We start from the raw sequence: 27,450 nt of genomic DNA, 5'->3' as shown, positions 1-27,450 counted from the left end.
TTTCTGTGATTCTAAAATTGTTCCGGGGGAAAAAAAAAAGTTTATGTTAAAAATTACTCTTTGTGCCCAGTAGCAAATACAAGAGGCTTCTCATTTTAAAAAATAACATTCACACTTATTTTTCTCTCTCCCACCCCTACACACAACACATAAATCCAGAAAAAAAAGACTAGACTAAAACACACTAAAATATTAACTTTTGTTCACTGGTGGTAGGATGAAAAGCAAATTTTTCTCTTTATATTTTCTATAGTGAATTGCTTTTATAATCAACAATAAATTATTAAATAAAGAATATACAAATCAATACTTTATTAAAAACTTCTTTTGAAAGAAAAGCTATAAATGTCTAAGCAGAGCCCAAAGGCAGACTGCATACAAAACAGGTTAGGGCAGAGTGTGAAGAATGCAGTGGCCAAGGGAAATTGCCAGGAGTATTTAAGTAGGCATAACCTAATTAGTAAATGCTGGAAACCTGCCAATACACAGAACTTAACATCCACTCTGAGGCTAAAGGTGCTCACAGCCAGCGAAGTTATGCTCAGAATTCACATGTCTTAGGGGAATGTCCTGAAAGGCTCTCGTAATACTAAGAATTTGTGGAGATACATAGCTTGGGTTTGTTTCACACAAAAATAATGCAGTTGGGGATGCCTGGCTGGCTCAGTTGGTGGAGCATCTGACTCCTGATCTCAGGGTTGTGAGTTCCAGCCCCACACTGGGTGCAGAGATTAGACAAATAAAATCTTAAAAAAATAAATAATAACAATGCAGTTGGACATCTGGTGCACAACTGCCCACTGAGAGCTTCTAGAAACATTCTTCAGTACCATGGTGTGCTCTTTAGGTATTTCTCCTCTACTTTTTCCTTCTCTAGCACCTTCCCACAACCTATGCCCAACCTTTAGCCCTCAGGCCTAACAATGTCACTGCAGAATGATGAGGATCTAGAGACCACTGGGATTATACAGTCAAATCCTATTTCAGATGTCTGAAAGTTATCACGAAAGTTATTATTCTGATACCTTCAGGGCAAAATATGTTCTAGAACTCCATTAAGCAATAGGAGGGGAAACGTAATCAATAACAAATGTTTCCCGCTCAAAAATGAAAAAATAAAATATATTTTGTCCCTTAGAGGAAGTGCCAGTGGGATCAAACAGACTGCATTTTGATAGAGTTTCTTCCAAGCTATAATCAGGCTGATTTACATGTATCAGGCAGTCTGCCCCTACTTACACTAGCAAGTGCTATGTGGTCAGTGCCAGGTTTTGTGTTGTTTTAAAAAGTTTTTTTAATTCTTTGTTTATGGTCACCCTCATTCTCAGTTGATAGTACAGCAGGTCCTAGAACTCTCACTTGAACATGTATGTGCTTTTTTTTTTTACTCTTGAATCCTTGCGGACTCTATAATCGGATAACTAAGCCTATTAAGAATGGGTGCAAAATACGGCCCTGTACTCAGAGACAAAGGAATATTTAATGTTAAAATACATCATATTTATTTCACGAGCTTTATTACAGCAATTTTAAGCATTAGAAGCATTTTTTGCTTACTTCCTGTCATAGTTATGTTTGAGAAAATAGAAGCGACCAAAAAAGATCCTCAGGTATGGAGGCCACAAGAACAATGTATTACTGTTGTTATTATTTTGAATACCAATGGAGATACACACTGTTTTTCATCAAAGCTAAGGCACAATTGAGTTTAAGGCTGATATTTTATACACCACTAAGAAAAAAACGTTGCCCACTGAACTACGACATGCCACTGATTGTTAAGATACACCTAAATTTCTGTTAATAAAATTGGAAAAAGTCTCTTAGAATCAATGAAGTATAAGATACAATGAAAACTATCAACTCATTACAAATGACACTAAGGGATGTATGTTACAAATCTTTTCTTTGTTCCTTCCCAGATGCTAAAAGATAGTTACAATCAAGTGACAGGATTTCAGAGTGTCCAAAACCCAGTGTTCTTCTGAGTCTTGATAAATATTTGTCTAGAGAACAATCTTTCAGTGCAGACTGCTGGGAACTACTTTCTTCATTCTTCATATGGAGAAATGAAGTGAAAAAATTAATCAAAATTTTACTAAAAGCCAAATTTAGAATTTTTAGTTTCCCTGTCTACCACTTTAACAAAGACAATATTCACTCTTTCCTTAAAGGTTTCAAGGTTTGTTTTCCTTCAGTTTTACCTGGATCTTAAACTAGGATACCAATTATCCAAGGTCAAGATAATTCTGAAGAGCTATCTTCAAAAGTACAGCTAAGATCACTGGGGATATCCCCTTTGAGCACAACTTATGATGAAAAATAATTTTAAAGCAATGGTGAGAGTATTTTTCTTTTTTAAAGGCAAATGTGGTGGGGCGCCTGGGTGGCACAGCGGTTAAGCTTCTGCCTTCGGCTCAGGGCGTGATCCCGGCGTTATGGGATCGAGCCCCCACATCAGGCTCCTCTGCTATGAGCCTGCCTCTTCCTCTCCCTCCCCCTGCTTGTGTTCCCTCTCTGGCTGGCTGTCTCTATCTCTGTCAAATAAATAAATAAAATCTTTAAAAAAAAAATAAAAATAAAAAAATAAAGGCAAATGTGGAGAAAACAAATTTCTACAGAAAACAGTGAGAATTTCTAAGATGCTTTACTCTGTCTCATTTTCCCAATATTTTTTCACCAGTAATGGCTGAAAAGCTATCACTTTAACTCTTTAAAAAGAAATCTGTGAACTTAATTAATTCAACAGTTAGCCACAAAGAATATTAGTCTCATATAATTAGGTATATGTAACATTCTTGTCAAAGCCTTAAAAATTTTCTACATGCAAACTGCAAATGTGAATGCTCTGAAACTATGAACCCTGCTAAATATGAGGCAGAATGCAGCTAGGACAAGATTTTCATTCTCATATAATTGACAAATGGCTTACAACAGCTCTGCTGTCTTAATATATTTTAATACACCACATCAGAATCTAAAATAAAAGGGCTTATTTTTAGCATCCTAAATTCCTCCAGCAGAAGGCAGTATTAATGCCAGCAAGGCAGCATGACAGAATGAAAATATAATGGGCTTTAGGGCAACAAAAGTCCGAATTCTTATTTAACCTCTCTGAATCTATGTTTCCTCACAGGTAAGTTAAAAACACCACCACTCCCTACCTCATACGGTTGTTACAGGTTTGGAGGCTGTTGCAGTAGTAACAACTGGGGGAAGGGTCTGAATTAGGGTAGTGAACAATGAAAATGGAGAAAGATGGATTAGAGCAAAATATAAAAGTTAGAATCAATAACACTTGATTGATTGAACTGGGAAGGAAAGCAAGGCTCCAGGAATGAATATTCACTGAGCTGGGCTGGGGAATACAGAAGGACACAAGGTTTATAACAGTTTTGAACACATTGTGATGCCAATGAGATATCCAAGTGGGAATAGGCAACAGGCAAACAGAAATACAGGTATGGAGGTGGGAAAAAGATCTGAGTTGGAGATATAAACCTAGGTTGTCAACTTATGGATGCAAGGTTTGGGGCAAGATGAGACTGCCCAGTGAGAAGAAAAGTAGGGCCTACAGAAACTCAGAAACACAAATATTTAAGGGAACTGCAGAGGAAGGGAAGTCCACAAAAGAGACTGGACAGGCACTGTCCAAGGACCCAAAAGAAAATCTCGAAGAGGGTGCTATCACAAAAGCCTAGGGAACAGAATGATTCAATGTGAGATGGGATAAGAAACAGTGTCTCATCGGTAAGACTGCAGAAACCATGGAAAGTTAGTTTGAAGAAAATAATATTTAGCAGTAAGGAAGAGCAGAGCAGAAACAGTCAGTTGTCATCAAATTTCTTTCTGCTTCATGGAGTAACAGACTTCACTTGCTGCTGAAACAGAAATTAGACCAAAACACAGAAGTCTGTGAGAATAAAACAGACTTCGTCTTCTAGAAAGAACTGAGTTCCCAGTCACTAGCAATGTTCAGTAGATTCCACTACTGATCAAGAAGTTGATGAGATGACTTTGATCTTTTCTTCAAATGAAGGAATTTTCAAGGACTAAACAAAATCTGAAACACCTGCATTAAAAGGACAAAGGGAGGGGCACCTGGGTGGCTCAGTCGTTAAGCGTCTGCCTTCGGCTCAGGTCATGATCCCAGCGCCCTGGGATCAAGCCCCGCATCAGGCTCCCTGCTCTCTGGGAGCCTGCTTCTTCCTCTCCCACTCCCCCTGCTTGTGTTCCCTCTCTAGCTGGCTGTCTCTCTCTCTGTGTCAAATGAATAAAATCTTTTAAAAAAAATAAAAATTAAAAAAATAAAAGGACAAAGGGAAAGATACAAAAAAAGGCTCTTAAATATTTAGAAATAGAAAGTAATGGTTCTACGAAGTTTTAAAAATCATTTTCAATTAATTCTAAGTAAAACACATGAAAAAGAGAAAAGCATTTTTTTAAAGATTTGTTTAATTTAGAGAGAGCATGTGTGTGCATGTAAGCAGGAAGAAGGGATAGAGGGAGAGGGAGAGGGAGACTCTCAAGCAGACTCCCTGCTGCGTGCAGAGCCTGACATGGGGCTCAGTCTCACGACCCAGAGATCATGACCTAAGCTGAAATCAAGAGTCAGATGCTTAATCGACTGAGCTACACAGGCACCCCAAGAAAGGCATTTTTAACCTTGTGAGTCCAAAGTAAAGCATTTAATATGATATAAAAACTTTTAGAAAGTCGTCCAAGATGATGGCACAGGAAGAGCCTGAACTTCCTCCCATGGACATACCAAATCTACAGCTACATATGAAAAAATTCCCACTAAAAAAGAACTGAAAACTAACCATCTGAACAGCTCCCTCCAAAAGGGATAAAAGGGCCACATCAAATTAGGTAAGTGAGGCAGAGACACAGTCTCACCAACTATCCTACCTCCTCACCCCCCGCCACAACCACCCACAAGAAATAATCTCACAGTCTGGAGCCTCTCCCCAAGGAGTGAAAATCTGTGCCCCACTTCAGGCGCTCCAACCCTGGGGACCTACACTGGAGAGACAAGTCCCCAAAAACATCTGGCTCTGGAAACCAACAGGGTTTATGTCCAGGGGACGTGGGGAGCTGTGGGGATCTGAGATACTCCTTTTGAGGGGCTTGTGTGTGGACTCACTTATCCCTGGATCCAGTGCAAAAGCAGCAGTTTGGGAGGTAAGTGAAGTATATGTGAAGGAGATTTATTTACTAATCTTAAAGTATCTGCTAGAGGAGCAAGAACCAGTTGGGAATTTCTTTGGGGAGAGGTACAAGCGAGTGCCATTTTTGTACTCTCCCTCTACCTTACCATTACAGGCAGGCACATGCAGACACAGCCTTGCCAAAGCCACGGGCATGCCCCACCCCCAAAGTTCTTTCCTTGCCTCATGAAAATTGCAGGCTTGTTCTACCCTTGGCACTCTCTAGCATGCTAGTCTCATAAAGCCCATGGGTGAGCACAGTCCACACAGGGGATGCCCCTTGACCACCTGGCCCTGGTAGCCAAAGAGGCTTGCATTTCTGGGCTCCACAGGACTATAAAAATAAGAAAGACAGTCCAAGGGAGGTTATTACACCCAAGGCACTGAACAAACGGCAAACATAAACATACCCTCAGTACCAGGAGGTACAGGCTTCAGGTCTGCCACACACTTAGAGGTTATAAAGGAGCTCTCAGGGAACGTAAGCAGGGAGCCACCACCCGGGCTGCACCACAGATTACTGTTACTTCCCAGAAATGAGCTTACAGACTTCTCTGAAGCCCTGATTTTTGCAACTGTGGCCCAGGGGATATCTCCAGATCTGCAGGGTTTATGACTACAGTCCCTCAGTACTGTATATATTTGCATAGTTTAAAAGCCTGAGGATCTGGCTTCCAACTGGCCTGAAACCAGGTACTGATTGAGATCACTCCCTCTGGAACACTGGCAGGTCTTGGCACATCCTCATCAACTGGGACCTGTTGAGAGTAAATCAGGCTACTGAGACAATCACAAAGGTTTGAGAAACTACGAAGAGCCAGAGCAAGGCTGAACAATAAGTTCATCTAGGTTCATCATCTATACAGGGCCGCTCCTTCAAGACTGGGAGAGATAGGTGATTTACCTACTACACAGAAACAATACAGAAAGACAAGCAAAATGAGGAAACAGAGGAATATGTTCCAAATGAAAGAACAAGATAAAACCCCAGGAAAGACCTTAATGAAACAGAGATAAGTAAGACAGTTTACCCGATAAAAGAGTTCAAAGCAATGGTCATAAAGAAGCTCGCCAAGCAGGAGAAGAATGAATGAACACAGTGAGAACTTCAACAAAGAGATAGAAAATATAAGAAAGTACCACGCAGAAGTCACCAAGCTGAAGAATATACTGAATTGAAAAACACACTAGAAGGGTTCAACAGCCGACTAGATGAAGTAGAAGAAAGGATCAGTAACCTGGAAGACAGAGTAGTGGAACTCACCCAAACAGAGCAGCAATCAATCAATCAATCAGTCAAAAGTGAGGATAGCTTATGAGACCAATAAGAAAAAATCAAGCAAACCAACATTCATATTATAAAGGTCTGGGAAGGAGAAGAGAAAAAGAGAAAGGAGCAGAAAACTTATTTGAAGAAATAATGGCTGAAAGCTTCCCTAGCCTGGAGGAGGCACAGAGAGTTCCAAATAAGACGAACCCATAGGGATCCACACCAAGACACATTATAATTAAAATGTCAAAAGTTAAAGATAAGGAATCTTAAAAGCAGCAAGAGAAAAGCAACTTGTTACATACAAGGGGAACCCTCTTAAGACTGAATTTTCAGCAAAAACTCTACAGGCCAGAAGAAAGTGGCATGATATATTCAAAGCGCTGAAAGGAAAAAAGTTCCAACGAAGAATATTCTACCCAGCAAGGTTATCATTCAGAATTGAAGGAGAGATAACAAGTTTTCCAGACAGGCAAAAGCTAAACCAACCTTACAAGAATGTTAATGGGACTTATTTAAGCAGAAAAGAATAAGAAAAGGATAACTAATAAGAAAACACAAAGTAAAAATCTCACTGGTAAAGGTGAAAATATAGTAAAGTTGGTAGACTAATCACTTACAAGCTAGAATGAAGGTTAGAAGACAAAAGTAGTAAAATTAATTATAACTATGATAATTTGTTAAGGGATATAAAAAATAAAAAGATGTAAAATATGACATCAAAAACATAAAATGTGGTAAGGGAGAAGCAAAAGTCTAGAGGTTTTTTTTTTTTTAAGATTTATTTATTTATTTATTCATTCATTCATTCATTTATTTATTTATTATACAGAGAGAGACAATACAGAGAGAGACAGCCAGCAAGAGAGGGAACACAAGCAGGGGGAGTGGGAGAGGATGAAGCAGGCTCCCAGCGGAGAAGCCTGATGTGGGGCTCCATCCGGAACGCCAGGATCACACCCTGAGCCGAAGGCAGACGCTTAACGACTGCACCACCCAGGCGCCCCTATAGAGTTTTTAGAATGCATTCAAATTTAAGATTGCTATCAGCTTAAAATAGACTGTTAAATATATAGGCTATGCTGTATGAACCACATGATAACAACAAAGCAAAAACTATAATACAGCCACAAAAGATAATGAAAAAAAAAATCTAAACACAACACTGAAGAAAGGCATCAAAACACAAGGGAAGAAAGCAAGAGATGGAAGGATGAGGGAAGAACTACAAAAACAGCCAGAAAACAATTAATAAAATGGCAATATATACAAATCTACCAATAATTATTTTAAGTGTAAGTAAACTATGGATTCCAGGAAACAATCTGGGGTTTTGGAAGGGGGTAGGGGGATGGGGTGCCCTGGTGATGGTTATTGAGGAGGGCATGTGTTGTAATGAGCACTGGGTGTTATAAGCAAATAATGAATCATTGAACACTACATCAAAAACTAATGATGTACTATATGGTGACTAAAGTAACAAAAAAATAAAATAAAAAATAAATATAAGTAAACTAAATTCTCTCATCATAAAACAAAGAATGGCTGAATGGATTTTTTTTTTTAAAGACTCATCTATACTTTGCCTACAAGAGACTCACTTCAGATCTAGACACACACACACTGAAAGTGAAGGGATGGAAAAAGACATTCCATGCACATGGAAATGAAAAGAAGGCTGGTGTAGTCATACTCCTATCAGACAAAATAGACCTTGAAACAAAAAGTGTAATAAAAGACAAGGGTATTACATAATAATAAAAAGAATCCAACAATCCAACAAGAGAATATAACATTGGTAAATATTTATGCACCAGCATAGGAACACCTAAATATAGAGAGAAAATACTAACAGGCCTAAAGACAGAAATTGATGGCAATACAATAGCAGGGGATTTTAATATCCCACTTGTATCAATAGATAGATCATCCAGAGAGAAAATAAAGGAAACATTTATTTAAATGAAACATTTATTAAATGACACAGATGTACTTAATAGAAACATACAGAACATTCTACCCAAAAGCAGCAGAATACACATTCTTCTCAAGTACACAGGGAACATTCTCCAGGATAAATCATATCTTGGGCCACAAAACAAATCTTAACAAATTTAAGAGGACTGAGGGGAGCCTGGGTCCTCAGTGGGTTAAAGTGTCTGCCTTCCCTCAGGTCATGTCTCAGGGTCCTGGCTCCCTGCTCTGCAGGGAGTCTGCTTCCCCCTCTCACTCTGCCCTTCCCCTCAGCTTGTGCGCGCTCTCTCTCTTTCTCTCTCAAATAATAAAATATTTTTTAAAAATTTAAGAGGACTGACATAATAAACATCTTTTCAACCATAACCGTATGAAACCAGAAATCAGTTAAGAAGAAAATTGGAAAAATCACAAATGTGTGACAATTAAACAATACGCTATTGAACAACCAAGGGTCAAAAAAGATATCAAAGAGACAATTTAAAAAACACCTTGAGACAAATGAAAATGGAAATTCAACCATCCAAAATCTATGAGATGCAGCAAAAGCAGTTCTAAGAGGAAAGTTCACAATGATACAGGCCTACCTCAAGAAACGAGAAATATCAATCTAATTTTATACCTAAAGGAACTAGGAAAAGAAGAACAAAGCTCAAAGTTAACAGAAGGAAGGAAATAATAAAGATCAGATTGGAAACAAGTGAAAGAGAGACTAAAAAAACAACAGAAAAGATCAATGAACCTAAGAGCTACTTCTATGAAAATATAAACAAACCGTTACCTAGACTCACCAAGAGAAAGGCCCAAATAAAATCAGAAATTAAAGAGAAGAGAGAACTGATGCCACAGAAATATAAAGGCTCATAAGAGACTACTATGAACAATTATAATCCAAAAACATTGGACAAAGAAGAAACGGATAATTTTAGAAACACAACTTCCAAGACTAAATCAAAAAGAAATAAAAAATCTGAATAGACCAATTACTAGAAAGAAGATTGAATTAGTAACGGAAAACCTCCCAACAAAAGTACAGGACCAGACTTCACTGGTAAATTCTACCAAACATTCAAAGATATTAATACGTATCACTTCCAAACTCTTCCAAAAAGCTGAAGAGGAGGGAATGCTTCCAAACTCATTTACAAGGCCAGCATTATGACGTACTAAAACCAAAAACACCACAAAAAAAGGAAGTTACAGGCCAATAACCGTAATGAACATAGATGCAAAAATCCTCAACAAATATTAGCGAACCTAATTCAACAATACATTAAAAGGATCAGGCATCATGATCAAGTGGGATTTACACCAAGGATGCAAAGATGGTTAAAATATGCAAATCAATCAATATGATACACTACAATAACATGGTGACAGATGGAAACTAGACTCATGTGATAACTCTGTGGTGTATACAAATATGATATTATGTTGAATACCTGAAACTAATACACTCTGTACCAATTTTACCTCAATTAAAAAAGAAAAAAAAACTTCTGGGGCACACCTGGCTGGCTCAGTGGGTGGAGCATACGACTCTTGATCTTGAGTTTGTGAGTTCGAGCCCCATGCTGAGTGGGGAGATTATTTCAAAAGATAAAATTAAAACAAAACTTTTAAGTGTCAACCAAATTTTATGGTTGATTTTTAGCTGTAATAATCCTGTTTAGTTTAATGTCATTAAAACCTACCCAACTGAGTTTTTATAACTTCTACTACTAAAAAAGTAATTCTTTTAGTCTTTTTAAAGTGCAGGCACATAAGTTTGTTTGTTTGCTTACTTGTTTTTATGGCAGAGTTTAGAAGTTATTTGCAATTCTGGCTATTTTCCATTTGACCCTCCAGAGCCACTCACTCTGCTCTGTTCCCTAGAAGCCTGACCTGCAGGGAATGCCACCAGACCAGGTTGGCTGTGGCTCCATTCCCCACTAAAGCTTTTTTGATGGCTCCTATCAGGCAAACCCCCCCCCCCCCCCCCCCCCGTAAGTATGGCTACTGCTGGTTCAGGTAATCATTTGGTCCCCTGTCCCTTTCAGATCTAGAAGTGGTAACAGCTTCCTGCCATTGCTAACTAGCTTGGTCATCATTACTTGCTGGTTTCCTTCAACCTGCCTACACTTTGCAAATAATCCCATCATTGAATTCTCTTCTATTATAGTTGTCAGTGTCCTGTTTCCTGCCAGAACCCTGACTGATACAAGTTGCTACTGATGTTTTCAATACAGTAATTACATATTGCCCTCTAACCCCTGGAGAAAAGAGCCTATGGTCACCAGCTTTTACACTTCTTACTCAAACCAACAAAATACCTAAGAATAGAAAATAAAAATTGCCAACCTAAAAATAATTAAAAGGGAAAAGGATTTTTTACTAATTTTTAGGGAAAAAAATCTCTTTAACTATACTAAATTTCATTATGATTAATACCCTCAAATCTCGTAGTCATCCTTGACCCCTCACTCTCACTTTCCAATCTATTAATCCTTTCAGATCTATCTTCAAAATATACCCCAATGTCAACCACTGTTTACCATCCCTACCACTAATTCTCTGGTTCAAGTTACCATCATTTGTCTGAATTTTTGCAATAGACTTCTAATTAATCTCTGCCTTTGCTCTTGGGCTGCTCCTTTCCTCAACAGAGCTACCAGATTAATTCTATCAAAAGGTGTCACTGATTTTTTTTCTAATGGTAAAAAGTCATGACTCATACACAAAGTAAAATAAATATGTCCAAGATATTACTTAAGTCATTAATTAATAAGGGAGTCATTAAAATGTTACAACTGGTTCAAAGAAAAACTCCAAGAACCACATACACACACAAAAAATTGGGAATTCTGGCGTGAATTTACAAATTGATCTAAAAATCTGAGGGGAATAATCAATTGTATTCTGCTGGACACAATTCATTTGCACTATGAATGAGAACTGTGTATGTTTTTAACAGTCTTCTACAAATTACAGAATTGGAAAGTAACTCAAAGAAAATGAGACAGAGATAAACCCAACAGATGAGCAAGACAAAAACCTGCTTATCATTTTTACCCATTTCAAAGTTGTTCACAACTTTTCCAGACAAAACCTTGCATGTCTCCTTCTACTCCCCTAAAAGTGAAAAAATTAAAGAACTTTTAATGGCCTGGCCTACAAGATCCCAAATATGTTAGTATTGTTTCCTGCCCTTCTGGCTCCACTTACTGATCTCACGTACTAACTCTCCCCTTCTGCATCTGTTCCAGCCACATTGGCTTCCGGGCTGTTTCGGAAGACACTAAGCGTGCTCCTACCTCAAGGCCTTTGCAACTGTTGTCCTGTCGAAACCGTTTTCCTCCAGATACCCTTGCTCCCTCACTTACTTCAGGTCTTTACTCACAGATCAATTTATGAGAGGACTTATCTGAGCACCTTACATGAAATAGGTAAACCCCTGTGCCACAATGGTATCTCCTTTCTTCCTTTTTTTTTTTCTCCTTACACTGCTATGTTATTCTCAAATGACTTATTACCAACTAGCATGCTACATACTGACTTATTTCTGGATTCCCTGTTTCTCTCCTCCATAGACACCACAAAATGTAAACTTCATAGGAGGGCAAAGACTTTGTTTCCTTCACTGCTATATCCCCAGTGGCCAGACAGTACCAGACACATACTAAATGCTCAGTAAGTTTCAGCTGAATGAACAAAAGGTACTGGATAATGTTTCACAATTACAACATAATTACTGACACATTCTGCCCCTGAATTTCCTCAATATAAAAACAAATCAATAAAACTACAACCAAATAATCATACATTTTTACTAATTGGCATGTTACTTAATAGTTTTTTATTAAGATTACGTTTTAAAATAGAGCTCAAAATTACTTAGGTTGGTCTGAACCCTGACGGTTATTTCATGAAAAATGCTTTAAAACTTAGCATATGGTGCCACAAAATTTCTCTCAGAAGCAACGTTATCCTGGAGCTGTCAGAGTGAGCAAGTACACTCACAAGACTCAGGTGCCACCAGATGCCCTCCTAAATTCAAAGGCTGTGTGATACCCGAAGAGTCTAACTGGGCAACTCAATTGCCTCAAAATCATTACCCAAGCTGTATTATTTCCACCAAGCTATGTCATGTCACTCCTTGAAGTTCTATAGTCTTGGCATAGACCTAGGTGAAGGTGAATAGACTTCTAGGATTGAGACTACTATTTATGTTGGATTTCTTTTTTTTTTTTTTAAGATTTTATTTATTTATTTGATAGAGATAGAGATAGCCAGCGAGAGAGGGAACACAAGCAGGGGGAGTGGGAGAGGAAGAAGCAGGCTCATAGCAGAGGAGCCTGATGTGGGGCTCGATCCCATAACTCCGGGATCACGCCCTGAGCCGAAGGCAGACGCCCAACCGCTGTGCCACCCAGGCGCCCCTATGTTGGATTTCTGATCCTAAACCTTTTCGTAGCCATTAGACTACCAGGGAACTGTGTTGATCCTAAACCTTTTCCCAAGCTCTTGTAATTGTTAACCTTAAAAGATGCCTAATAAATTAGAATTTTCTTTGAGTAACATCTGAATTACCTGCCATACACAATGGCAATACTAGTATCTTTGGTCTACTTATTTGATATTTCTTTGGTCTTATTATTTGGTAGCTATTTCTGCTAAAAGAGGAATACGATTATGTAAGTGGAAAGCATGAGTTTGGAATATCACAGGCTACTGAAATGATTTCACTATTAACATTCATTAGCTTCTTCAAATATTTTCTTTCTTTACCCTAGTGACTCAAAAATCTGCTTAAAAATTCAAAGGACAAAAGAGCTCCTCTTTTTCTTCTTCCATCTACAAATAAAACAAAAGTAAAGCTGACAAAGTAAGGCTTTGCTCCTCTTGTTGACAGGGTTGCAATTGTTCAAGATTGGGTTTGTTAGCATGCACATTTTCAGTTTTTAATAAAATGCTACAAATCAATATGTCTATTTCATCAAAACCAAGTGTGCTAGTAGGGGAAAATATCCAGCACACTTCCCCATCCCCACCCCCCAGCAAGAAAATAGGTGGGTTGGGGGCAATAAATTCTGTTTTCCTAATATATGGCCCCAGTGACACTTGCTTTAGTAATAAAAAAGATAACTGTATCACCATTCAAGTGCCTAAGGCAAATTTATTTCGAAAAATAAAGAAATAAATTAATTACTGTTTGAAACCAGTACTCTCTTTAAATTATTAAAAATGTGTTAAGATTAAACTAATGTAACATTATGCATTAACGACACTCAAATATAAGAAAATAATTAAAAATGTGGTAAGATGAGAGTAGCATCTGAGCATCTCGGTGACGGACTCTTGATTTCGGCTCAGGTCATGATCTCAGAGTCATGAGATGGAACCCTACACAGGGCTCCACGCTCAGCAGGGAATCTGCTTGAGATTCTCTCCCTCTCCCTCCACCTCTGCCCCCCCCACCCCCAGCTCCTGCATGCCCATGGGCACGCTCTCTCTCAAATAAATAAATCTTAACCAAAAAAATGTGGTAAGATTATATCAAAGAATAAGAAAGGGCTTTTAAGCAACAAACTATACATTCAAAGGTATGGTCAATATTTTTTAATAAAAATTTTGATTGGTTTGAAGATAAAAAATTTCAAATGATACTAAAAAAGGACTTAAGATCAATAAATAGAACTTTCTACCATTTGAGAGTAGGCCAAAAGCTGGCATTAAATACAACATTATAAACATTGGGCCTGTTTATAAGAATCAATTATGTAATACCCTCAAGCAAATTGCTTTTACTAGGCTTTTTAAAACTTGGATTCCTCCAGGACTAATATGTATTTAAGAGTGGAATATGAGCAAAAATCTAGTATAAGTTGTTAAGTACATGATTTCTGGGTTTAAAAACATACTTAAAGGACATAGTGGTTTTTTTTAATAAACTATTTTTAAAACAGTTTAAGAGTTAGAGAAAAATTGAGACGATAGTACAGAATTCCCATAGACTGACACCACAGCTGGTGTTACATGTTAATAACATCTTACATTAGTATGGTACATTTGCTACAATTAATAAACTAATACAGATATATACTTTATTAACTAAAATCAATACTTTATTCAAATCCTCTTAGTTTATACATAATATGCTTTTTTTGTTGTAGGATCCTATTCAGGATAACATATTACATTTAGTTATGTCCCCTTAGGCTGCTGTTGACTATAGTTTCTCAGAATTTCCTTGTTTTTGATACCTTAACAGTTTTGGGGAATATTGGTCAAGTATTTTGCAGAATGTCCCTTTACTGCGACTTCTCTGCTATTTTGCTCATGATTAGACTGGGGTGATGGGTTTGGGGGAGGAAAACCACGGAGGTAAAGTGCCATTTTCATCACAGCATATCCTCTGGAACAAACTATCGATATGACTAATGACTACTGACCTGGCTATGGTAGTGTTTATCAGATTTCTCCACTTTAACTTTACTCCAGGAGTAAAGTTACTCCTCCCAATCTCCTTTCATTAGTGTACTCTTTAAAAGGAAGTCACTATGCACAGCCCACATGCAAGGAGTGGGGAGTTATGCTCTCCCTTGTTGAAGATGGAGTATCAACATAAATTATTTGCAGTTCTTTTGCAGAGGAGATTTGTCTCTTCACCATTTATTTATTTATTCAACAACTTATTTATACCATATGGAGCCATGGGTATTTATTTTATACTTTGGGTTATAATCCAATACTACCTTACATTTATTTTCTTGCTCAAATTTTTCCACCTTCGACCACTGGGAGTTCTTTCAGTTGGCTCCTATGTCCCTTTGACATAGTCCCATCGTTATGAGTTTAAGCACTTTCTTACTTTCTGGCGCTACAAGATGCTCTAGGCTGATCTTACATATTTCTTACCCCAGTCCTTGAAACAGCCATTTCTCCAAGGAGCCCCGGTTTCTTTTCATAGAGAATTGCATTAGAAACCAAGATCTAGGAACCAGGTGTGCTCGTACTCCTGGGATGGCACTGCTTCCAAGAGGGCCTGTTTTTAACTGAATTTTATGTTATTTTGGGATAACTTGCATAACAAGATATAGAAATACTTTCATGCATACACTGTGCTAGACCTATGTAGTTTTAAAATTAGTTAATGCAATTATAGATGTATTTATCATCATTTTACAGATTTATTTTGAAAATAAGCTGAAAACCATAAAGGAGACTGAAATTTTTTAAATATAAAATTGGGACATGTCCGCTTTTTTTTGAAAAAGGAGAGGGGGACAAATGCATAATGTCAGAAATACAAATGAAATGTCATTATGATTTCTGTAGGTCAGCAAGCAGTTGAGCAACTTTTTGGTCTTAGGACCCCTTTATGCTTTTAAAAATTATTTCAGAATTTTTTCAAAGAGCTTTTACTGGGTTATTATCTATTGATATTTACCAAATCAGAAGTTAAATGTGAGAAATGTTTAAAATATTTAATTTATTTAAAAGGATAAGCTTATGATGCATTAATATAAATAATAGCTATGTGAAGAAAACTTTTTTTAAAAAACTTATTTTCCAAAAAACTTGATAAGTAACATTATATTTTTGCAAATATCTGTAATTTCTGGCTTTATAGAAGACAGCTAGATTCTTAAGACTGATTCTGCAATATGCTGTTTTGGTTAAAATATATAAGCATATGAAGAAAATCTAGACTCATAACAGATATATAGTTGGGAAAGAGAATATTTTAATAATTATTTCAAGTAACTGTTGATATTCTTGAAACTACACCTGAACTCAACAAATGGTCATTTCCTGTAGGTTAGTGGATTCTAAAACTGTATCAATGAACTTTTCATATTCTATTACATTAAAATCCACTGATTTCCCTTGCACTTTGAATGGATCTTTTACCCACATGTGATTTAGTATCATGACACATTGGTCATCTGGAAAATACTGATTCACTGAGTTATGCAGGTGTTCCTCAAAATTGACACAATTCAGAATACAATATGAAGAAAAAGAAAAATACAACATTCTTTAATATCATTACCCACTTTGCAAGAAAAGCCTTTAAGTATCTGGGAAGCTGTCAAGCTCACAGTATAACGTACAAGTTTTCCAAAATTCTAAATTTTACTTGGAAGTTTTTATTTTTTTTTACGATTGGCTACAAATACAGCTGTTTTTCTTGAAGTGTTAGGCCCACTTAGTTCATTTCTGAGAAAAACAAATGTCAAATACAAAGTTCAAATAATCAAAGTCTGCCTACCCTGTTTTTTCAAGAAAAGAAAAAGGTTGTTACAGAAAAAAGCAGCTAGTTCAGCTCACACCTCGGTTGTGCAAGTACTTTTTCTGAAGATGAGTATGAGTACTCAAAGTCAAGATCTAAGGAAATCAGTATTTTTGGGCGCCTGGGTGGCTCAGTTGGTTAAGCATCTGCCTTCAGCTCAGGTCATGATTCTGCAGTCCTGGAATCAAGTCCTACATCAGGCTCCCTGCTCAGCAGGGACTCTGCTTTCTCCTTCTACCCCTCCCGCATGCTTGTAATCTGCCTCTCACCCTCTCTGTCTCTCAAATAAATAAAATCTTAAAAAGAAATTAAAAAGAAGTTCATCTTAAAAAGCAATTAATATTTTTATTGCTTCATCAAGGACATTCTTTTTTTCTTAAGGGGGAGGGGCAGTGGGAAAGGCTGAGCAGTGAACCTGATGCAGGACTTGATCCCAGGACCCAGGGATCATGACCTGAGGTGAAGGCAGAGGCTTAACTGACTGAGCCACCCAGGCACCCCACATCAAGGACATTCTTAAATAAAACTGGATTTTAAAAAAACTATGAATGTATGGCAGTGAAAAATATAATACATCAGTCTGATGCCACTGTGTTAATTTGTGTTAAGGTGTTAGCAGTTTTATTCACCATTGCTTTTACAGCATCACTGCAAATGTCAACACAGTGGAAAAGAAAAAAAAATCTTTATTATGAAAATAGTTTTGACCTTCCAGACCATCTGATCTCAGGGACCCACACAGGTCCACAGAACAGTTTGAAAACCACTCAAAATTAGATATTTCAAAGATAAGAGAATATTACAACAGTATCATACCAAAAAATTAAGGATTTTAGATGAAATAGATAAATTCCTAGAAAAAATTAACTTGCCTAATCAAATTCAAGAGGAAACAAAAATATGAATAGTCTTAAAATCTTAAAATATTCAATCAGAAATCAAAAAATCCTCCCATAAATTCCAGGCCTAGATGGCTTCACAGATGAATTCTGTCCAACATGCACTTAAGAAATAATTTTATACAACATATTCCAGAAAACAAAGATACCCTCTCTGACTCATTTTGAGACCTGTATAACCTTGATACCAAGCACAGCACAACAAAAGAAAATGATAGGCTGATGTCCTTCATGAACATTGGTGCAAAATTTCTTAAAATAGGAGCAAACAATGTCAAAGTTGGTTTAACATTAGAAACACCAAAATAATTCTCCATGCTAAACAAAAGAAGAAAAAAAGGTATCAATATTAATAGTTTCAGAGAAGATAAATCTTTTCAGAGGTTTCTCTCAACAGAAAAGTAAAGCTTTAAGGGTGTTTTGGGAGAGCCAAGTAGCCGAAAGGACTAGCTTCCTGGCCTCGAGGAGAAACGAGGCTGCAGTATTCCCAGGTAGAAGCCTCTGTGAGAATAAGGTGCTACCAGTATCACTCTTCCCAAAAGAAACAAACTAGGGGAAAAATACTAAGCAAGTTTTTCTTTTAATGTTTCATATTAAATGCAGTCGTGGTGTGCCTTCACACATCTGTTCCAACGTCTAACAAACTTCTTAACAATCAATTTTGAAGACAAAGATGGCCTATAGGGGCGCCTGGGTGGCACAGCGGTTAAGCTTCTGCCTTCGGCTCAGGGCGTGATCCCGGTGTTATGGGATCGAGCCCCCACATCGGGCTCCTCTGCTGTGAGCCTGCTTCTTCCTCTCCCACTCCCTCTGCTTGTGTTCCCTCTCTCTGGCTGTCTCTATCTCTGTTGAATAAATAAATTTAAAAAAAAAAAAAAAAAAGATGGCCTATAATTTTGCCCCTAACTTACTACGAATCATCTGCACTAAAGGGGAGATGAATGGTACAACTGTTCTTTCACTATTATTCAGAATACCTGGGTATACTTGCCTTTTTCCCTATCTTACTGCTACTCACACAAGGGCTCCCTACCTAAAGGAAGCAAGTACTCTTTCCACTGCCACAGATATTAAGCAAGTTCAGTAAAACCCATCTTGTCCAATTTAAAACAGACCTTAAGTTGGTCAAATCAGAAAATTAATTGTGGGTGGGTGTGTGTGTACCTTGAACATTTTATTTTCGCTTACACATAAAAAAAAAAAAAGAATGTATTATCCAAACTTAGAGTTAGGAACTTTTTTTTTTAATGGAGGCCTGCTGGTGGGAATTCTGTGCCATATTTATTACATAAATCTTACCTAAAATGTATGTTTACTTGAAATGGATCAAGGATTTCCATTTTTGGCAACATGGTAGGTTAGATGCGCAGACTGGGTCTAGATCTACATCTAGCCTACATCTAGAACGCTGTATAAATATTTCCTTAGTATTTTGAAATTTCCTAATTTGGCACAAATGTACAGAGAAGGTGTACATTTGTACAAATGTACTGGAAGGTGGCTCTTGGCTTTCAGGTTACCTCACAACACTACTTTGAAAACTACAGAGCTGGAGACAGGTTGTGTACCCTGAGACTCTCCAATATGGGCAATGCAATCAAAGAACTTTGCATGTAGTTGACAATCCAAAAGGCTACACCTGCAAAGCAGAGCTGAATGAACGGTAAACCTACTTAGCAGAAGCTGAGAACAAGCACACTTGCCTGCTTGACCTTGGTGCTGGCAGAAGGAAGAAAAAAAATATCGTGTAAGAATTTATAACTACAAGCCAGCTCTTAAATGAATTTGTAGAGAAGGAAAAAGATGAAAAGGAGTAAGAAACATGGAAAATAGATTAAGAAGGCCTAATAAATGTCATCAATGTTACAGAGCCCTTGTTTCCAAGACAACCATGAGAAGAAGGTACAATGGTTGTGTCAAAAAGGGCTGCAGCCATATACAGCCTATTTGCTACACTTAACTGCACCCAACAGCTTGCAAAGGACAAGATCATTAAGAAGTTCATCACTGGAAACATAGTAAAGGCATCAGAGACATTTCCAAAGTGAGTGTTTTCAGTGCCTATGCAATTCTCAAACTGTATGTAGAGCTATATTCTTGTGTGAGTTGTACCATTCACAACAAGAAAGTCAAGAATTATTCTCATGATGCATGGAAGGACCAAACATCCCCACCCTAATTTAGACCTATGCTGCCCCAAGACCTCTGCCGAAGTCCACATAAGGAGCTGAGTATTTACGTTCTGAAGAAAAACTGTCCTCTGAAGGGAAAGAGGAGAAAATAAAGAAGAAGAAAATAAGAAAATAATAGGCCATTATTCAGAGAGATAATGGTCAAGAATTTAACATAATTGTTGAAAGACATCCTCAGATGCAGGAAGCCCAAAGAATCCCAGGTAGAATTACAAATAATAAAATAAAATAATAAAGTAAAAAAAAACCCAAACAAAACAAAACAAAAAAACCCTTCAATACATTCTATAAAACTAGGAACACCAAAGGAGGGGAAAAGGTTTAAAAAACAGTCAAATAAAAGATTATTTACAAAGGGAGGGCAATTTTATTTTGCAACAGCAACAGTGGCAGTTAAAACACCAAAATAATGTCTTCAATGTGATGAGAAAACTTAGAATTCAATACACAGTGAAATTATCTCTCCAGAATGCAGAGGAAATAAAGACATCTTCAGACTGGGGTGCCTGGGTGGCTCAGTCCTTAAGTGTCTGCCTTAGGCTCAGGTCATGATCCCAGGGTCCTGGGATCGAGCCCCGCCCTCCCTGCCAGCCATCCCCGCCAGCCATCCCCACCATCGCCATCGGGGCTCCCTGCTCAGCAGGAAGCCTGCTTCTCCCTCTCCCACTATCCCTGCTTGTGTTCCCGATCTCGCTACCTCTCTCTCTGTCAAATAAATAAAATCTTAAAAAAAAAAAAAAAGACATCTTCAGATAAAAAAAAAAAAAACCAAAACCATTGTCCACCTTCACCAAAAGACTTTCATTAAAACAAATTCCAAAGGATGTACTTCAGTTAGAAAAAAATTATTTCATGTGGTAGGTCTCAGATAATGAGCCAAGAATGAGCCAAGAAAACAGTAAACAAATGTAAACAAAGATCAACTACCTAAAACAATAATTTGTCTAAAATTTTTTATGTATGAAAGAGATAAATATGTTAAAACTAAAATAATAGACAATGGTGTTATGGATTTCTGGAAGGAGGACAATCAGAGCATTTTAAATTATTACATTATTTAGGAATAGATTAAAGATACTGATTTGAACTCTTCCTTTTAGAAAGGACTTCTTTAAAAAGCTAGAGCAGCCACTGAAAGAATAAAAAACATATTAGCTTACAAACAAGAGTGCATGTGTACAAGGTGTTAGGGGGACTGAAATGAGAAAACACGCCTACATGAAGGCTTCAAACACGTAACTCCACACAAAAGATTGGAAGACTAGGATGGAAGGGGAGTAGGACAAATAGACCACAAAACAGAAATAAATCTAAATCTATCAGTATCACAAGTGACTAAAATTCCAGTAAAAAATATTGTCATTCAGAACAAAAACACAATTTAACCATACCCTGTTTACAAGACATAAACTAAAATATAGGACCAATGAAAAGCTAAAGGATGAAAAATACTATTAACCAAAAGAAAGCTAGAATAGAAACACAAATCCAAGAAAACAGCCAACCATAACAATCACAAAACTTAAGGCAAAAAAGTTTTGGATACAGCCTTTCATAATGACAAAGTTCGATTTAACAGAAAAACAATTCAAAATGTAAGTACGTAATATAGCACAGACTCAAAATACATAAAACAAAAATTACCACATCTAGAGGAGAAACTGCCAAACCTACCTTCAGGTGAGAGGCATTAATATGACTTTCTCAGCAAAGAAACTGATAGGAAAGGGCCCAAATAAACCCAAACCCAAATCCAAACAAAACCCAGGCAAACCATGAAAGATGTGAGTAGAACAGTTAACATGAACTCATGAACATATATGTAGCACTACACTAAACAACAGATTTCACATTATTTCCAAATGCATATGGAACATTCATGAAAACTAGCCATATGCTAGGTCTTAAAGTTAGTCTCTACAAATGACAATATTATGGTGTCTGAGCATAATGAAATCAACTTGGAACACTATCGCAAAAATTATATTTACAAAGTTAAATATTTTGAAATTAAGCATATACACTTTTACATAACTCATGAGGCAAATAAGAGCTATTTTTTCAATGAAAAAAATAAAAATACTGTATATCAAAACTTGTAGGAAGGCAGCTCAAATGACACGTAGAGGCAACTTTAAACACTAAAAACCCAAATTCAAAAGTCTTTGTAAAAGGACAGAAAAAAACAAAAACCTGAAAGTTCTGAGAAAGTAGAAAGAAATAATAAATAGCAGGACCTAAAAGGACAGAAAATATTTACAACAAGAGGATAAGCTAGAAGTTCATTCTCTGAAAGAGTAATTATAATTACAAACCTCTGGAAAAACTAATTGGGAAAAAGAAAAAAAACTAATAATAAAGTAAAAGGAAATATGATTACAGATGTTGTAGAGATTAAGCTGATAAGAGGATATTGCAGATAATTTTATGGTAATAAATTTAAAAGTCTGGAAAGATTTTTTTAAAGTGTTTAGAAAATACAATCTATTAAAAATGAATCAAAAAGATTTAAAACTTACACTTTCCAATTTCAAAACTTACCATAAAGCTACTGTCATCAAGCACCAAATCACCAAGTGTGGTACTGGCTAGAAGAGAAATATAGATCAAATGAAAGAGAACTGAGAATCCAGAAATAAATCCGTACATTTATAGTCAACTGATTTTCAAAAGGGAGCCTAGATAATTTGATGTGGAAAGAACAGTCTCTTCAACACATGGTGCTGGGACAACTGGATTTCCAAGTGCAAAGTAATAAACTGGGACCTCTACCTTATACTATATACAAAAACTAACTCAAAATGGATCAAAGACCTAAATGTGAGAGCTAAAAACCATAAAACTCTTGGCGCATGAATCTTTATGACCTTTAGGCAAAAGTTTCTTTGATACGATACCGAATCACAGACAACAAAAGAAAAAACAGATAAACTGGACTTCATCAAAATAAAAAACTTCTGTGCTTCAAAGGACACAATGAAATAAAATGAAAAGACAATCCAAAGAGTTGGAGAAAATACCTGGAAACCATGTATCTGAAGAGTCTAAAATCCAGAATATATACGGAACTCCTAAAACTCAACAATAAAAAGGCAACTCAATTTTAAAATGGACAAAGGCTCTAAATAAATATTTTTCCAAAGAAATTATACAAATGGTGAACCCATGAAGAGACACTCCGCATCCCTAGTCATTAGGAAAATGCACACCAAAACCACAGATTCTACTTCACACCCACCAGGATGGCTATAAGCAAAAGGCAGATAACAGCAAGTGCTGGCCAGGATGTGGAGATGCCAGAACCCTCACACACTGCTTGTGGGACTGTAAAACGGTGCAACTGCTTTGGAAAACAGTTTGGGAGATCCTAAAAAGGTTAAATACGGCATTACCATATGAGCCCAGCGATTCTATTCCTAGACACATAGCCAAAGTAACTGAAAAATCTGTGCATGCAAACCTTGTATGTGGAGATTCATAGCAGTATTCATAATAGACAAAAAATGGAAATAATCCAAATGTGTGTCAACTGATTAACGCATAAACAAAATGTGGTATATCCACACAATGCAATAATATTCTGCCAAAAAAGGAAAGATATACTGATATTGGCTACAAATGTGAATAAACTTTGAAAACATTTCACTAAGTGAAAGATCCTAGACAAAAAAGGCCACATATTACATATTTCTATTTATAGAAAATGCCTAGAACAGGCAAATCTATAGAGAAAGTAGATAACTGGTTGTCAGGGATGGGGTAAGGGAAAATAGAGAGTGGCTGCTAATGGGTACAGAACTTCTTTTGAGGACAATGAAATATTCTAGAATTAGACAGTGGAAATAGGTATATAATTTTGGGAGTATTAAAAAAAACTGAATTTCACACTTTAAAGGGGTGAATTTTATATGTGAATTATATATCACTTTTTAAAGGGCAGATAAATCAACTGAGCATTTAAAAATAAGAAACAGAGAATCTAAACAGAAAAATAATTATTAAAAAATCAAACAGTGGGGTGCCTGGGTGGCTCAGTCAGTCAAACTTCTACCTTCAGCTCAGGTCATGATCCCAGGGTCCTGGGATGGAGCCCGGCATAGAAAGCTGCTTTTCCCTCTCCTTCCCGTTTGTGCTCTCTCTCTCTCACTATCTCAGTCTCTCTCTCAACTAAATAAATCTTTAAAAAGAAAAATCAAACACTTACAGTTTAAAATCTTTCCACTAAAAAAAATAACCAAACCCAGATAGTTTGACAGGTAAATTCCACCAAACGCTGGAGGAACAACAAATTAAAAAAACTTAAACAAATTCTTCTAGAGAATAGTAAAAAAGAAAAACATTTTCTAATACATATCAAAATCCAACCAGGACAAAGGATGCCAACACCATTCAATGGAGGAAAAGACCACTGTTTCAACAAATGGTGCTGAGAAAACAAGATATCCACATGCAAAAGAATGAACTTGGACCCTTACCTTACACTTTATACAAAAATTAACTAAAAATAAAGTCCTAAATAGAAGACCTAAAAATATAATACTCTTAAAAAAAAACTAGGGGTAAAGATTCATGACATTGGATTTGACAATAATTTCTTTGCTATGACACCAAAATCACAGGCAACAAAAATAAAAACAGATAAATTGAACTACATCAAAATTAAAAACTTCTAGGCATCAAAGGAAACAATTAACAGCCTGAAAAGGCAACCTATGACAGAGGAGAAAATATTTACAAATCATATATCTGAGAAGGGTGTTAATATCCAGAATATATAAAGAACTCCTACAACTCAGCAACAACAGTTAACAACTACACAAATAACCTGATTAATGGGCAAAGGACTCGAACAGACATTTCTCCAGAGAAAATACACAAATGGCCAACAATTATATGGAAAGATCCTCAACATCACTAGTTACTAAGGAAATGCAAATCAAAACTACAATGAGATATTACTTCACAACCATTAGGATGGCTACTATCAAAGAAACAGAAAATAGAGGCATTTGGGTAGCTTCAGTCAGTTCAGCATCAGACTTGTGATTTTGGCTCAGGTTGTGATCTCAGGGTCCTGAGAGGGAGCCCCAAACCCCACATTGGGCTCTGCTCTCAGTGGGGATCTGTTTCTCTCCCTATCCCTCTGCCCCTCCCCCTATTTGTAAGGGCACTCACGCACCCTCTCTTTCTCTCAATAGCCATAAAAAAAAAAAAACCATAAAATAAGTATTGGAAAGTATATGGTAACAAAATATTTATACATACAATGGTATATTATTCAGCCTTAAAAAGGAAATTTTGGTACATGCTACAACATTATGCTATGTGAAAAGCTGGCACAAAGAGATAAATACGGTATGAGTTCACTTCTAGTAGGTTATCTAGTAGTCAAACTCATAAAAATAGGAAGAATGCTGGTTGCCAGGGTGATGGGAAGGGGTAGATGAAGAGTGTTTAATGAATACAGAGTTCCAATTTTGCAAGATGAAAAAGTTCTGGAGATCAGTTGTACAACCAATGTGAATATACTTTACACTACACTAAACCATAAACTTAAAAACGGGTAAGATGGTAAACTTTATGATAGGCATATTTTAACAAAACTAACATTTAAGAAGAGAGAGATGTTAAAAATCTAACCAGGATGATAAGAGAATGGAAAATTAAAAGCCAATCTGACTCATGAACACTAATGTAAAAATCCTAAACAAAATGTAAGCAATTCGGATCCAATAATTTATATAAAAGATAATCCATATATGATTAAATTGGGTTTATCCCAGCAATGCTTAGGTGACCTAATCTGAAAATCAATGTAACTGACCACATCAACAAATAAAGGAGAAAAAATTTTAATCATTGCTAAAGTTATACAAAAGCCTTTCAATATAGTTCAACATCTATTCATGATTTAAAACGAAGAGATAAACAAAAGTCCTAATCAGGTAAGAACAGAATGAAACTTCTTTAATTTGGTAAAGACCAGCATTAAATTACACGTATCATTTTAAATGGTGAAATTTGAAAGTATTTTTTTTGAGGTCATGAACAAGACAAGAAATAAAACTGAGTATCTGAGATATCTAAGATAGTACAGTAATGTACTATCAAACAAAAGATGGGGCGCCTGGGTGGCTCAGTCGTTAAGCATCTGCCTTCCGCTCAGGGCGTGATCCCGGCGTTCTGGGACCAAGCCCTGCATCAGGCTCCTGTGCTATGAGCCTGCTTCATCCTCTCCCACTCCCCCTGCTTGTGTTCCCTCTCTCGCTGGCTGTCTCTATCTCTGTCAAGTAAATAAATAAAATCTTTAAAAAAAAAAAAAAGATCAACATGTTATTGTCAGGATTTGTTAGCAAGGATAAAAAAACAAAAAAACCTCATGGTTCATTCAGTGTCTATATCAATGTATGTGGCTATATCTCATTTCAAATATTAGCAATGCTGTCCATGGTAGAATCTAAATAGTGTTTCAGGTAAGTGGGCTTGTTAGTTTGACACTTCCTACTGTTCCTTGAATCATATTTTACCAAATGCCAAACCTATCTTTGGATGCTTCAGGGAAGAAACACAATGTATTAATATAAGATCTCCCCTGGGAAGAGTAAGAACTATAAAAAAAAAGTTGGGGGGAGGGGGAAGAAATGGACCAAATAGACAACATATTCTTAGGACTATCAAATAATTCTGAAACTAAAAGTGTCCAAGATGTAATTACAAGGAATATATCATTCACCTGGGGAACTAATAACACTCTATATATGACTGAAAGGGATGAGTTGGAAAGAACGTTTATCCCAAGATAATTTTTGTTTTTACAATACGAAAGTATGTGTCCATCATACAATATAAATTCATTCCCAATATATCTACCATCAAACACCCTCCCCTTCACCCAAAACACACACATACATTTATACAAGGTAGATGTTTTCAGTCTAAACTGTAAGCCTCTGGCTCACATGAAAACAAAATGATTTTACCCACACAACACTGAGCTCTAGCACTCAGATTTGTAGTTTCTACATGCTGCCCACACAGCACTTTGTGAGCATGTGATTAGGAGGAATGATGCACAATCACACCACATTCCTTCCCTCAGCTCACACATCAAGAACTTGCCCTCTCAGCTGCATTCTTCTCCAAACAGCCATGGTCACCTTAGCAACCCAATGCTCCTAATATGGACAGCTGGTCCATTTAAAGTCAGCCCTTCTTGGCAGGAAAAATGCTTGTTCTTCAAACTGGGGGAGAGAGGAGAGGTTTTCCTTTCAATACACATTACAGGGGTTGATTTAACTTGATCAGCACTTTTGTTCTGTGGCAGCAATTTGTGTCAAGTTTCAACCTATTCTGAGTTTTTGGTTTTTTGGTTTTGTTTTTCTTTTTTAAATTTGAAAGCAAGTGGCTAAAAAAAAAAAAGCAGCTCATATGGAATTCTAAAGAAGACTGGAACATGAAACAAAAAGGTATCTGAAATAACTGTATTCTTTTATAAAAAGATAAAATTATCCACATTTTTTAAAGTTCAAATTTACCTAAGTTACATTTGAAGTCTTACTATACAATAAGAAATCAGAGTCAGAAGACCTGTCTTTTTAACACCATAGCCTATTTTTGAATCACAATAACA

General features: G+C 36.7%; 1 protein-coding gene and 1 pseudogene across 6 annotated transcripts in view; one reads left to right on the top strand and one right to left on the bottom strand.

Moving 5' to 3' along the window:
• Nucleotides 1–27,450, bottom strand: part of FRS2 (fibroblast growth factor receptor substrate 2) — a 107,713-nt gene that overhangs the window by 26,543 nt on the left and 53,720 nt on the right. For 4 of the 6 annotated variants that reach the window (XM_034644557.1, XM_034644562.1, XM_034644558.1 and 1 more), the window contains one exon: nucleotides 22,362–22,408. The exons of the other annotated variants lie outside the window; for them this stretch is intronic. The gene's annotated coding sequence lies outside the window, so the exon portion shown is untranslated. The remainder of the gene's footprint in view (nucleotides 1–22,361; nucleotides 22,409–27,450) is intronic. 6 annotated transcript variants of the gene reach the window in all.
• On the top strand, nucleotides 19,520–19,851 carry LOC117796301 (annotated as a pseudogene).

This window comes from Ailuropoda melanoleuca, chromosome 15, assembly GCF_002007445.2.
Source record: "Ailuropoda melanoleuca isolate Jingjing chromosome 15, ASM200744v2, whole genome shotgun sequence".
Lineage (NCBI taxonomy): Eukaryota > Metazoa > Chordata > Mammalia > Carnivora > Ursidae > Ailuropoda > Ailuropoda melanoleuca.
The sequence above is the reverse complement of the archived record's forward strand: the minus strand, read 5'-3'. Positions and strand labels throughout refer to the sequence as shown.